Below are 15,368 nucleotides of genomic sequence, written 5' to 3' on the forward strand. Positions count from 1 at the left end.
TCGTATCTGTAATCAATCACTCCTGCTCGCAGACAAACCTGAAAACATTTCAGGCAAAGCTGTTTCTTAACCCATCAGACCTACTGTTTTTAAGTGTAAAGCAGCTGGTAAGTAGGACATATTTATTAACACCAAGCACGGGACACAGCGTTACAATCCTTTCGGGAAGGTGGAAAGGAAAGACTTCAAGGTTGTCCATCATCAAAAAACATTTAAAAAAAAAATTAAACTCAAGCGTCTGTGAATCCACACAAAGAAGGGGCCCAATGCTGGGGCTCGGCCTACCGTCCCCCGCTTCATCCTTCCGGGAGAGGCACCCCATCGCTAAGTTCGAGAATGAGAACCGCAGGAGAACAGACAGACCGATCCAAAGCTCACTCTTCCCGCTGAATCACCGGGTGACCTTATTGGACACCTTTTGTTCCCTGCTTTCTTCTCCCTCAAACAAGGGACGTGATTCTTATACCAACATGTTATATTGCACAGCAAAAACAGAGCCAGGTCTGGTGGGCACAAGCCGGGGAAGGGGCGGGGAGGGAATAAGCCTCCTCCCCTTGACGTGAAAGGCCTTGATGTCTTTAGTTCATAGGCTCTAAACCATTTGGGATCAGCGATGCTTTTGAAAGTACGGTGGAGCTTACACTCCTCCCTCCAGCAAAACAATACACAGACGATTTAAAAATAATGTTTGAATCCTTATGGACTCAAGGTCATCAGACTGAGCGCATCTTGCTAGATAAATGCCACGGTAACCTTCGTTTCATAACCCGGGGGCCAGTCTCAGCAGGAACACAGGATGTTTGCTGTCCCTGTGATGATGTAACCGGCCAAATCTAATAGGCCCAGTGATACAAGCTCAGGCCTCCGAATAACGGCAACACTAATTAACAGATCACCAGCCACAAGAGCTTTAAAAATGTCCCCAAGATATCACTGGAGATGATCTGGTCGAATTAGCACAAATATAGGCAAAGCCTCATCTGCTAAACACAGAAAGCTTCAAATCCCTGGGAAAACTCCTTCTTTCTAAACCCCTGCTATAAAACATAAAATGAAGAGTGATATATATTCACTATGCACTGTGCACACACAAAATCCAAAGGCTGATCAAAAGCAGGGAAAGAGGAGGATTCATTCACTTATATTTCTTTCCCCTTCCTTCTTGTTTCCCAGAGAATCAGAATAACTTGGGGAGAAGAAATTCAATTACCAACATGAGTGTGGCAATGTTTGCTGAGAAATTTGGTTCTGTTTCTTCCGTCATCTGTAGGATTGGCACAACTTCCTTTATATAATGAAGGCTGAATTTGAAACACTGAACGTGAAGCAACTACTCAACATGGGTTGCAGCAACCTTGGCACGTAGGGAAAGCAAGGCTCATGGAGGCCCTTCTTAGCAGCCACGTGGATCTTCAAGGAAGAGCCAGCGTGGTTCTCCCCATCTTGGCAGAAGACGCCTCAGCTTGGAGACATTCAGAACTACAGCCTGTTTCTGTCTCTAAACCTGTCCATCATTCTCATACTGTTTCCTTTTTGTAAAGCTGTAAATATAACTACGTGAAAGACCATTACCCAAAGAGAGTCACCAATATCCCCGACACACTGACTGCCACTTGTTCCTACCCCTCGTCCAGTATGTGTACGTTGATGTTTTGCACATTTGCAGCCAGCGCACGTGGTAGAGACAACAGATGCTGGAGCACACGGGCTGCTGTGGGATCACGCTTCCGTCAACTGTGGGATCATGGCTCTGTCAACCATGGGTCTGTGGCTCTGTCAATCATTAGCCATAAGGGCTTTAGGCAAATGCTGTATCTGTGTCTCAGTGCCTTGATAGTAAAATGGGTTTCATAGCCATATCTGCTTAGGAAGGCTGTTATGAGGACTAAAACATATGTAAAGCACTTGGCACGGAACCTGGCACCTAAAAGTACGATTCATGTTAGTTATTGCAATTGGTTATACATACTTTTTTTTTTTTTTGGTACACTTCCTTTGAATTTTATTTTTTCCTCATACATTTCGTTTTATTTTATTTTTATTTTTATTTCTTTTTTTCTTTTTTGGCCGCACCACACGGCTTGTGGGATCTTAGTTCCCTGACCAGGGATCGCACCTGGGTCCACAGCAGTGAAAGCCCAAGTCTTAACCACTGGACCGCCAGGGAATTCCCTGGTTATACATCTTAATATACAGTTTCATATTCCACTTGTTTCTTTTAAAACTACAGAAATATTTTCCAAATTTCTTAGCCTCTGGGACTCTAGCTTTTAATGGCTCGAGGGCATTTTTGCTTAGTTCCAAGCCAATCATTTGCAAAACCATTTATTTTTTATTCAAGTCTGAGCGGTTGCTCTTTCTTTTCCAGATGCTAAAAGATATAGTGCTTCTCTCTTGCCACATGGGGGCGTACTCTTCTGCTCCCTCCCACCCAGGATGGGCACCCACCCACCCAGGGAAAGTACTGCCTGACTTCACGAACCAATTCTCTGTTTTACGGCTTCATGATTCATACATACCGCTGGAACATGTAAAAGGGCTGACCTATCACAGGAGACAGAGCTTAGCACATGAGGGAAAATTCCTATTGCAGTTGGGGGTGATGGGGAATCTTTGTGCAAAGATCCTTAAATCTTTCAGGTGCTTCCCTGCTTGCTTGTAAGTAACTGCCGGCCAAAAATTGGTTTCCTAATATTGAACTACAGCGGAGCTGTATCACACGTGAGTTTTACAAATGCAAATGCAGATAGATGCATTTGAAAAGAAACAAGAAAATTCCCTTCTTTGACCCATGGCTCCCCTTCCACCTTCCAGTACTACCTCCTGGAATTAATTTTGGATTCGATCTCCCAAGAAAGGAGAGGCGTCAGTGGAAATGGAGAGAAAAACAAAACAAACTCATTCTTGGCTTTTGATCTTGGGGGGTAAGAGGCAAGTCCTGGTGGTTTAAGAAAGAAAAAGGATTTTCAAGGGGGGCGGGGCAGATTTTGACTCTTCAATATTTTGCCTTAAATGCTGTCTTTAGAACCCCATGGGCACTTGAAACGTGCCTCAACTGTCAGGAACAGGGAAGCTGGGGGGTGCAGTAGAGTGTGATATAATGCAGTCTATCGTTGGTCAAGAGACAGAGGAAAGAGGAAAGGAAAAACGATGCTCACGCCTTTCCTGGGAGAAATTCCTTACAAGGTCACCCACCCAGGAGTGTCCTTAGATCCTCCGGAACCCCCTGGAAAGACCGACATCTAGGCTGCAAATGTAAAGTCCTGGCATAGAACCAACGGCAGGACATTCATTTAAATGTCACCAATTTAATAAGTTTAGTGGGTTGAACTGGTCAAGGCAGGGCTGGTCAGCCATTAATCCATCTCACCTTTGGGCAAGTACCCCCAGTACAACTCTCCTTCCAATAACCTCATTTCTGATTCTAAAGGTATAAATGCATATTTAAGCAACCTTGGAAAACCTCAAAGTATACAGAAGAAAATTGAAATCCCATCAGCTAAAAAAAAAAATTTAGAGTTTGGTATATTTCCTTCCAAGTTTTTTCAGGTGGTTTTACATAACTGAGATGATCATATTATACAACTGCAGACTATTTTTGTTCCCATTAAACGTAACACAAACATTTCCGCCATATGATTAAAAACCCTTATAAGCATTTCAAGCAGTACAAATTACTATTTACATTCTCATACCATTGAGCATTTAGGCTATTTCTAAATTTTTTTCCCTATAAATATCACTGCAAAATCTTTAACCTATATAAACAATCAGAGATCTTAATCAAGTTCCCAGAAGCTGAAATGCTAATCAAAGGGCCTCGATGTATTTGTCTAATTAATTTCCAGAAAGGCCATGCCATTTATAGTCCCCTGAGCAGAGTTTGCAAGTTCTCATCATGCCATTTTTTAGTCAGCCTGGGTATTTCTCATTTACAAATAAGTGCATTCATTTATGGGAGAAATGACATTTCCCTTCTTTTGTATTTCTTTGACTACAAGTGAAATTGAACATTTTTCATAGTTCCAGGCATATTACTTTCCTCTTCTGTGAAAGGTCCTCTGTCCAAACAAGGCCTCTTTAAGGAATGAGAATATGATTAGCTATTTCCTTACAGATACGAGTAATTTTCCTGTGATCCACTTATGTGTGTCAGTGAGTAATGAGATGGAGCTGGGAGCAGCAGGTATTATTACACATCAGATGGATGAAACCACCTGGTCACACTGGAATTTCAGCCTCCATTTGCTAAATCCCTTTTTGCCATTCCTCAAGACGGCAAGGTGCCCTTAAAAAAAAAAATGTTGGACAAAACTCTTATTCAAAAACATACATGCACCCCTATGTTCACAGCAGCAGTAGTCACAATAACCAAGGCATGGGAACAACCTAAGTGTCCACTGACAGATAAATGGATAAAGAAGATGTGGTATATATATATATATATATATATACACACACACACACACACACACACACACACATACAATGGAATACTACTCAGCCATAAAAAAGAATGAAATAATGCCATTTGCAGCAACATGGATGGACCTGGAGATTATCATACTAAGTGAAGTAAGCCAGACAAAGACAAATACCATATGATATCACATATATATGGAATTTAAAATGTGACACAAATGAACTTACTTATGAAACAGAAACAAACTCACATACATAGAGAACAGACTTGTGGTTGCCAAGGCAGGGTTAGGGTAGGAGAGGGATGGATTGGGAGTTTGGGATTAGCAGATACAAACTACTATATAGAGGATGGATGAACAAAAAGGTCCTACTGTATAGCACAGGGAACTATATTCAATATCCTGTGATAGACCATAATGGAAAAAAATATGATAAATAATATATATATATGTGTGTGTATAATTGAATCACTTTGCTGTACAACATACATTAACACAACATTGTAAATCAGCTATACTTCAATAAAATAAAATTTTTTTCAAAAGTGTTACCTGCTTTATTTATACCGCCACCTGGTATGGCCCCAAAAACTAATTTTTTTTTCTCTCTCAATATTCAAACACCACTCTTTTCTTTTTTTTTAATTTTTTCTTTTTGCAGACAGTGTACTTTTATTTTTTAATTTATTTTTTGAAGTATAGTTGATATAATAGTTTGCATCTGCTAATCCCAAACTCCCAATCCATCCTTCTCATCCACCCCCTACCCCCGGGCAACCCCAAGTCTGTTCTCTACGTCTGTGAGTCTGTTCCTGTTTCATAGATAGGTTCATTTGTGTCGTATGAAACACCACTCTTTTCAAAAGCAGAGGATATTTGAGAGCTTCTCTTGCTTCCCTAGCCTTCTGTCCCCCCACACCCCTGGGATTCTTGTACGCAGCACAGCAGTTTTGCAAACAGTACATATAGGCAGACCTCAGAGATACTGTGGGTTTGGTTCGGGACCACCCCAATGAAGCCAATAGCGCAATAAAGCGAGTCCCACAAATTTTTTGGTTTCCCAGTGCATATAAAAGTTATGTTTACACTATGATGAAGTCTATTAGTGTGCAACAGCATCATGTCTTAAAAATATCTTAAAAATACTTTATTGCTAAAAAAATGCTGACCATCATCTGAGCCTTCAGTGAGTTGTAGCAGTAACATCAAAGATCACCGATCACAGATCACCGTAACAAATAGAATAATAATGAAAAAGTTTGAAATAGTGTGAGAATTACCAAAATGTGACACAGAGACACAAAGTGAGCAAATGCTGCTGGAAAACGGCGCTGATAAAACTTGTTCGAGGGACTCCCCTGGTGGCACAGTGATTAAGAATCCGCCTGCCAATACAGGGGACACGGGTTCGAGCCCTGGTCCGGGAAGATCCCACATGCTGCGATCAACTAAGCCCGTGCGCCACAACTACTGAGCCCATGCTCCACAGCTACTGAAGCCCACGCGCCCTAGGGTCCATGCTCCACGACAAGAGAAGCCACTGCAATGAGAAGGCTGCACACGGCAACAAAGAGTAGCCCCCGCTCGCCGCAACTAGAGAAAGCCCACACACAGCAACGAAGACCCAACGCAGCCAAAAAAAAAAAAAAAACTCGTTCAATGCAAGGTTGCCACAAACCTTTGATTTGTTTAAAAAAAAAAAATCTGCGAAGCTCAGTAAAGCAAAGCATAATAAAACGAGGTCCGCCTGTGTAGCAAAAAAATCTAATGTGGACAGGACCCTTGCTAGAGTTTCTGAATTTAGCAAATAAAAAGACAGGGTGCTCAGTTGTACATGAACTTGAGATAAAACAAAAACTTTCAGTATATCCCGAATATTGCAGGGGATATACTTATGCTAAAAAGTATTCATTGTTTATCTGAAATTTGAATTTAACTGGGTATCCTGTATTTCAACCAACAGTCCTACTTACCCAATCTGGGGTCCGAGTTCTCGGGCACGGAGAAGTTGGGCAGACCGACTGCACTCTCCTCTGAAAGCAGCCACACAATGAAAAATCTTTCAAGGATGCACTACATGGGTCATGTATAATCCAGGGTAGGAAAAGATTCTGTTAGAGACCAAGGAAACTTCATGGAAAGATAACTGAAGTACGTATGTATGTATGTATTTTTATAAATTTATTTATTTTTGGCTGCGTTGGGTCTTCGTTGCCGCATGCGGGCTTTCTCTAGTTGTGGCGAGCAGGGGCTACTCTTTGTTGCGGTGCACGGGCTTCTCATTGCGGTGGCTTCTCTTGCTGCGGAGCATGGGCTCTAAGTGCACGGGCTTCAGTAGTTGTGGCACGTGGGCTCAGTAGTTGTGGCTCGCGGGCTCTAGAGCGCAGGTTCAGGAGTTGTGGCGCACGGGCTTAGTTGCTCCGCGGCATGTGGGATCTTCCCGGACCAGGGCTCGAACCCGTGTCCCCTGCATTGGCAGGTGGATTCTTAACCACTGCGCCATCAGGGAAGTCCCAACTGAAGTATTTACTTTGCTTAGTTACTAACCTTTAGGCAGAGACACAACTGGAGTTTAAGAAACATAATGAAAACCTTATTTACAATCTTTGTAACTATAATAGATTTCTCCATTTATCATACTAATAATCTCAATCCACACGATTGTCAGAGGGTGAAATGCAGTCTGTGTAAGAAGGCTGATTAGATTCCCTTGTCTTTTCAGTCAGTACATATTTTCCAGGCCCTGAAAGTCATCCATGCCTTAGCTTTGATGTTTATGAATAAGCAATTGCTTTGCTACAACAGAGAAACAAATAGGTCTGTGTAATTGGTAAAAAATTAAATGTACGCCAGAAGAAGAAATGGGTTCACTATTAGCTAAAGATTTCTCATCCATTAAGCAAACCACCCACTAAAACGTTGTTTGTTCCAAATAGCTAAGTAAGATAATAATTTCTACTCTCGGTCACCGGAACCAAGATTTCCAATAAGATTAAAACGTCCACCTACCAGGTCAGCTCTTCTACTTTAAAGGGACAAACAACCGCTTTATCAACATGAGCTCATTCCTGATGAATTAACTGTTCTCCAAAAATAAATCCCAAGTGGACTCCAGAGCTGCCTCTAATTCTTCTTAGCTTACCCTACACATTGTGTTCAGTGCAAACACCCTGGTGGGGAAGAGACCTCCATAACTACTGGGGGATCCACCAGCAGAAGACATTTGCTTCAAAAGAGTTCCAGCCCCCTCAGTAGAGAAAGGGCATTTTGGAGAATTGAAGACTGCTTATAAGAGCTTTGCAAAGGACTCTCCACCTCTCCGGGAAAGATGGGGGCTGCTCACTTGACTTATACGGTTGTAAATTACCAGGTCGAGGAGGAGTCGTCCAAGAGGACAGCACCTATTTCAGGCTTGTGTCCAACTGCTAACATGAACTTCATAGTCATTTGGGTCACTTTCACCTTTGACATAAGGCCGCTCTGCCATCTCCTCTAATTCTGAGAATAAAGATTCGTAGCCAAGACCACTGTATCTCCAAGCGTGGAATGAAGACATCCATTGCTGTGCATGGTGGAGGCTCTTAAAAGATGACTCCTGGACCCCCCACCAGTAGCTCCTGAATTAGAACCTCTGGGAGAAGGGCCCAGGAATCTGCATTGTACAAGCCATATGTCCCTTCACTCTCACCCCAACATATTTCTGATACAGACTATACTCTAAAAATGAATGTTTCGGACTGCCCAACTACAAGTGAGTCGAGGGATTACCTCTGCACTTAAATTTACTTTAGTCCAGGGACTTCCCTGGTGGCGCAGGAGATAAGACTCTGCACTCCCACTGCAGGGGGCCCGGGTTCGATCCCTGGTCAGGGAACTAGATCCCACATGAATGCTGCAACCAGGAGTTCACATGCCACAACTAAGGAGCCCATGTGCTGCAACTAAGGAGCCTGCCTTCCGCAACTAAGACCGGGTGCAGCCAAATAAATAAATAAATATTTTTTAAAAATTTACTTTAGTCCAAATACTACTGCCTAATTTGGTGTCTCAAAGTACTAGACAGAGATATACCTGACCCTTAGTCATAGCTGGGCACCTAAAGATTCATATGACTTTTTTCCAAACACGCAGTGGGAAAGGTAAAGGAATTTAAGACTAGAAGGTGAAAAGTAATTGAACTGTCTTGATAGGAACCATCATTTCCTTACATCAAATAAAAATCCTTTTCTTTTTTTTTTTTTTAAGAGGATAGGGGTCATCTTAAGGAAATGCAATCACCAGCAGAAGAATTGAGAGAAAAATAAATTCCTTCAAACCAAGACACTCTCTCATCTTGCCTAAGTCGATATAGGGTCTATAGACAGGGACTCTATAGGGTCTAAATCAATATAATCCCTCTGTCTAATTATATATATAGCGTTTCCTCTTTTATCCTAGAAGTTGGTCACCAGGAATCAAAACATGACAGGATAGATGAAAACTCTTAGCTTCTATAATTAAGAGAGTATCCACACTGCCAATATTAACACACAGCATGACATTCTGCAAACCACAATGGAAAACAAAATCTTTCTTTTGTGAAAGGCTGCAAAACTGAAAGGAAAACATGGTGCTTCTAAATAGGTTTAAGTGAGACTAAAATTCCACAAATATTTCTCGGTTTATGGATTTTCTTTGCTTTTCGGGATACAAACAGTTGATGCTGGATCACAGGATAATCGCTGGAGATAACAACGAAAAAAGAAAAAGATAAGCACAGGCCTGAAGATTTAGGGTTTGTTTTTGTCTTTGCTACAAGAAGGTCAGAGAGCTGGGGCTTTACCCGGATGCAAAGGAGACTGTAAGTCCATGTCTGGCTTCAGTAGGAAGTGTTTCTTGGTCACAGTCCCCAGTGCTGGGCAACAGAAACCAACTCATTCATCGGAAGTGTCCCGAGGGAGGGGCTCGTGGAACCAACCCAGGAAGGCCACAGAACCCACCCTGGAACCCAGACAGGGCCAAGGGAGACCAGGAATTCCTGCTCCACCCACAAAATGCCCCCACGTTGCCCTCAGGGTGGCACCCTTATCCCCAGTGTCCCAAAATGCTGGCCACTCCTGCTGTAACACTGCCCCCTTTGCCGTCAGGCCCATCTAACTGGCCAAGTCAAGGTCACCTCCAGTTGCCAGACAGGCTGGAAGTCCAGCTTCTATCCTGAAAGCCAGGCTCTGTCTTTCACCAAGACTTGCGAGATGGGGCAGAAGGGAGAGTCCCAAACATGCTCAAGGGGTTCAAGAGCCAAGCAGCTAGGGGAGAGAGGGGCAGAGAGAGGGAGGGAGAGATTCATGTCCTCAGACATCTAAGTCTTCAATGCCTTATTCTACATTAAAGTTGCACCATATTTTTCTCACTCTTTAGAAAGACACAACGAAATGAACGGAATCTATGGTAGACAATTCTCAAGCCAACTTCATCTCCAGTTCTGTACACGTCACCCTAGGAAAGTCCCAACCGCTCAAGGTTTTTGCCTCTTCCAAGTGTAACTGAGCTGAATTAGACAGACTCCAGGGCCCCTTCCAGCACGAACCTTCTGGGCTTCTGGAGACAGCCTCTGACACAGCTGGCCTAAATGACCACTCATCCCTGGTGAGTAGGAGAGAGCAGCTGTTTCCAGTGCCAGAGTTTCTAGAACTCTGTTCTAGCCCAAGAAATTCCCCAAGATGAGTTTCATGGACCGCACATTCCAACCGTTCATAACATAAGGACGTGTTCTAAATGAACAGCAAGTTCATCTGCCCCAGGGGAATCAACCTCTTTTGTGCCCTCAAGTAAAAGCACTATTTTCCCTTAAAATGTATTAAAATATTTTCTGACAATACCCAAATTCCCATCCATTATAGGAAATACACAGAATACTGATGAGCACAAAGACAGACAGAAAACCACTCACCACACAGAAGTGACCGCCTTTCAAAAATCCTAACAATCTTTTCTATATTTATACTGTGTGTGGATAAATGCAAACACACACACACATCTTTTAATTGAATCATACTATTTGGAAACATGACTTTACACAGCAATAAATCGTAACTACATTCCATATCATAATACATTCTCCTGTATCAGAGGCTCTCAACCAGATTCCCGTTAGCTGCTAGAGGTCGAGATGGGCATGATGTAGAATTTCCAGTAGCCAAACAGAGAGCTAAGAATACATACTCAAACATATATACAATGGAACATTACTAAGCCATAAAAAAGAACGAAATAACGCCATTTGCAGCAACATAGATAGACCCAGAGATTGTCATACCAAGTGAAGTAAGTCAGACAGAGAAAGACAAATATCATATGATATCACTTATATGTGGAATCTAAAAAAAATGGTACAAATGAACTTATCTACAAAACAGAGTCACAGATGTAGAAAACAAACTTAGGTTACCAAGGGGGAAAGAGGGGAATAGGGATAAATTGGGAGATTGGGATTGACACATACACACTACTGTATATAAAATAGGTAACTAATAAGGGCCTCCTGTATAGCACAGGGAACTCTACTCAATACTCTGTAATGGCCTATATGGGAAAAGAATCTAAAAAAGAATGTATATATGTATATGTATAACTGATTCACTTTGCTGTACACCTGAAACTAACACAACATTGTAAATCAACTATACTCCAATATAAAATAAAATTAAATTTAAAAAAAAAGAATACATACTCAAGATTTCTTTTCCTGTCAGAAGAAAAGATGTGCTTATGGTCCAAATCATTTCAATGTCAAGCACAACCAATTAACTTCCAGGCCTCGAGTGAGGTTTGGTGTTTAGAATAATAAAAGGTGGCTGGACAGGAATGATAAATCACCAGTTTAAAATTGGCCAAATGTTGGTGGAACTTAAAAGGGCCAATATTTCTTGTTCTGAGACTTCTGTGATGTAAACGTTATCTTTAGGAGTGGTTTCTGAGCCCTTCCTTCTTAGGCTCAATTTAAACGGTATATGAAAAAGAACATGTGTCTAGGCAGGGGTGCTTTCTGCAGCTGACTTTTCCATCATATTTAACATTTTTCCCGTGCATCATTTATTTGTTGTCTGTTTGCAAGGCCATCATCGCCTCTTGTGTCTGGGCCTGAGCTTTGCTCACAATTATATCTACGGCGCCCAGCACGGTGCCTGGCACAGAGGAGGTTACTTAAATATTTTGTGTACTAACCCTATTACAGGTGCTGTCCTAACTACCCACTCACAGAAGACACTACTTCAACCTAACCCTCCCCAGGAGACAAAGGGGGAAAAAAAAAAAAGGAGGGGAGAGCAGTTCCATGAATAGTAAATGTCAACCTGAAAAGCAGGACAATCAAACTCATAACCTTATATAATCACCAACCCCTCCCACCCCATGACACACAGCAGCCCAAGATGAAGCTGATTCTTGCTTCATGACCCCCTCTGCTCCCCGATTCACGATCAACTATCACTGACCGAGTATTTGTTGTACACCCTGCAAGGCCCTAGGTGTTCAGTGACCTCGAGAACTTTTTATCTTCTTTAATCCTAGAAGCAGCTCTAGGAGGTATGAACCCTATCTTACAGGTAAGGAATGGGTTAGCTCCGGGCCCTACCCAACACCTTCCTTCCAAGTAGCTGCCCAGCCGCTCTCCCCAGCTCCACCCCCTTCCTGTAACTGACAGCCTACAGTGTGCGTGTGTGTGCGTGCGTGCGTGCGTGTGAGAGAGAGAAAGAGGGCACACATGTGTGACCACACCCAGATTATGATCAATTTATTTGCTTTGAGGTGGTCTAGCAGTTTCTCCTCATCCTCTTCGGGGGACTGTCAATTAAAGCAAAGGACGGTGGGCTTCCCTGGTGGCACAGCGGTTAAGAATCCGCCTGCCAATGCAGGGGACACGGGTTCAAGCCCTGGTCCGGGAAGATCCCACATGCCGTGGAGCAACTAAGCCCGTGCGCCACAACTACTGAGCCTGTGCTCTAGAGCCCGCGAGCCACAACTACTGAGCCCGTGTGCACAACTACTGAAGCCCGCGTGCCTAGAGCCCGTGCTCCACAACAAGAGAAGCCACCGCAATGAGAAGTTCACGCACTGCAACACAGAGTAGCCCCCACTTGCGACAACTAGAGAAAGCCCGTGCACAGCAACGAAGACCCAAGGCAGCCAAAAATAAACAAATAAATTTAACCAAAAAAAAAAAAAAAAAAAGCAAAGAACGGTGGGCGGGCCCAGCCTGAGTTGCTGGTGGGCTGGCTGAAGGCGCCCAGAACTCCAGGAGACACACACCAGGGAAACACGACAAGGGGGAAGCCCACAGCAGGCTCTCCGGCACTTTCCTCTTTTCTCACCTCTCCAGGCTTCCCTCCTTTCCTTCTTCTCCAAGGTAACGACACAGAGTTTCTCTGTCACCGGGTATGAAGGATGCGGGAAGAGCGGTTCTGGGGGACCAGATGAGACTCTGGGTTCACTCCCTTTACAGGAGCCGGCTCCCCGGCCACCCAAGTTCCCAGTCTTACCACTTCCTGGTTATGCATCTTTAGGGATGTCACTTGGTACCCTTGGATCTCAGTTTCCACGCTTGCCATGTGTGGATGATAATACTGCCCGCCCTGAAGGACAGGTGAGGGGAGATGGGGGGGTCCCCTGGTGGGCACACATCAAATACAACACGAACCCCATCTCAGCAGTTCCCACCATGAACTTGTATTACATTTATAAAAATATAAAAGAAAGGCTAATGGCGTGTCTAGTACACCTCGTCCATTCTTCACTTAAATCCCCCAAATCAGGAGGTTCGTAGTGAAGGAGAAAAAATTAGATCATGATAGGACTGAATGTAGAATTTTCAAGTACCGTCCAATCCCAACTCTCCACGCCCGCACAGCAGAAACGTGCCTTGGCTGTTAATGTGAACATTTCAAAATTCCACAATCATACTGACATTTTTAACTTTCAGGAAGGATCCCCTGCTGCTAAAGATAATAGGGACTTTCCATCAATAAAAGGAGAGGGCTAGTGCCCTTCAAGATCACTGTCAATTTTGCTTTGGAGTACAAAGTAACTTTTTTTCCCCTTCCTTTTCTTTCATTTAAAAAAAAATAGATTTACTGATCTAATGTAGTTTACTACAGAGGTTAACAGTAATACCAGTTTGCACTTCCTAAAAAATGTTACAACCAAGGAGATGGGAGCATTTGGAATCCCTGAAGCATGCTGGTTGGTTGGTTGCTTATCCAGATATACATAGATAGACAGATGGATAGACAGACAGGCAGATCTACATACATAAATACATACGTGAGCTGTGTAATATATATAAATAATATTCCGATGCTATTTCATTAAGCCATTATATTTCCATTTTCAGATTTTTTTAAATTATACATATACGTATAATGATTTTACACACACACATATATAATTTTAGAACTCCTCCTTGGAAACTGAAACTTAATGGCTTAATGAGATAGCATCAGACAGCTAATTGCCGGGAAGAATAAGCACCACTCTTTACTCTCTGGATTTGACCATAAAGACAGTTAATAAGGGAAATGGCTGGGAGGAAAATTGGTTTCTAAAAACTAATCAAGCCAAAAAGAATGCAGCTCCCAGCAAGGGAAACACATCTCTTTCTCTACCATTTTTGGTTAAGAGTTGGGGGTCTTCAAAGGGTGGTTGTCTTTGCGTAACCATTCCAGCGGCACTCTGCGTAGACGGCCCCCTGCCTCGGAGGGGGCTCCGCGGGGATCCCTTCCCATGTGCGGGGAGGCTGAATCCCCGAGCCTTCTGCTTTCTGAGGCTGCTGGGAGCCAACAGAGCAAAGACAGAAACTGGTTCTGATTTGGCAGGAATAAGACGAATTAGGAATCCAATGGAGTGGGGCTGACCAGTGACAACAGCATGGGGACGAAGGAGGCCACACTCACGCTCAAACGTGGACCCCGCCTGGCGAAATGAGACGATTTAATGGGGACAGAACGGAAACCCTTGCCAGGCTGGGAACACACTTTCTCATGCTGTTCCCACTCAGCGACCACAAGGAACCCATGAAGGATGGCTTGGTTTCCAGTGGGAAACAAAGGCCACTCAACAGAGGTCCACAGAGGGGGAGAGACGTGGCTGGGGAGAGCTCTGTACTCCTCCAGCTTCAGCTCAAAGCAGAGATGCCTTCCTGAAAATGAAGGCTTCAGAAGGACAGACTCTCCAAGGGATGTTCACATTATTACTGACCATTAATGCAAAAAAGGACCACAGGGTTGCAAGACAGAGCGTCAGTCATCCTCAGGCCACACTGTGGCGCTTATTACACAAAGGGGGTAGGGAGGCCAAGATGGGTATGGTAGGAGCTGTCTGTGAGCAGCTGGACGGTAGAAGACCCTAACAGAGCCCAGGCCAGGTTTAGAGTCTTTCACGGTGGCTCTCAAACTTGAGCATGCTAAAGTGAATGAATGAATAAACAAAAAACAACGGAAGATCACCATTTAGGGAGCCTGAGCAAAGTGCAGGTTCTTGTGTTCATTTCAGCAGCACACGTGCCAGAATCAGAAAGATACAGAGAAGACTAGCATGGCCCCTGAGCAAGGATGACACCCACACTGGTGAAGCATTCCATATTTTTCTTTTTCCCTTTATTTTTTTAAAATTTATTTATTTAATTTATTTATTTTTGGCTGCACTGGGTCTTTGTTGTTATGCACAGGCTTTCTCTAGCTGCGGCGAGCGGGGGCTACTGTTTGTTGCGGTGCGCAGGCTTCTCATTGCAGTGGCTTCTCTCGTTGTGGAGCACGGGCTCTAGGCGTACGGGCTTCAGTAGTTGTGGCACGCGGGCTTCAGTAGTTGCGGCTCACGGGCTCAGTAGTTGTGGCTCGCAGGCTCTAGAGCGCAGGCTCAGTAGTTGTGGCGCACGGGTTTAGTTGCTCTGTGGCATGTGGGATCTTCCCAGAC

At 43.6% G+C, this 15,368-nt stretch overlaps 1 protein-coding gene across 19 annotated transcripts in view; it reads right to left on the bottom strand.

Annotated features, from left to right (window-relative positions):
• SLC39A11 (solute carrier family 39 member 11) overlaps positions 1-15,368 on the bottom strand; it is a 423,126-nt gene that overhangs the window by 147,646 nt on the left and 260,112 nt on the right. The window lies entirely within an intron of this gene.

Source organism: Balaenoptera borealis, assembly GCF_965194805.1.
Source record: "Balaenoptera borealis genome assembly, chromosome: 20".
NCBI lineage: Eukaryota > Metazoa > Chordata > Mammalia > Artiodactyla > Balaenopteridae > Balaenoptera > Balaenoptera borealis.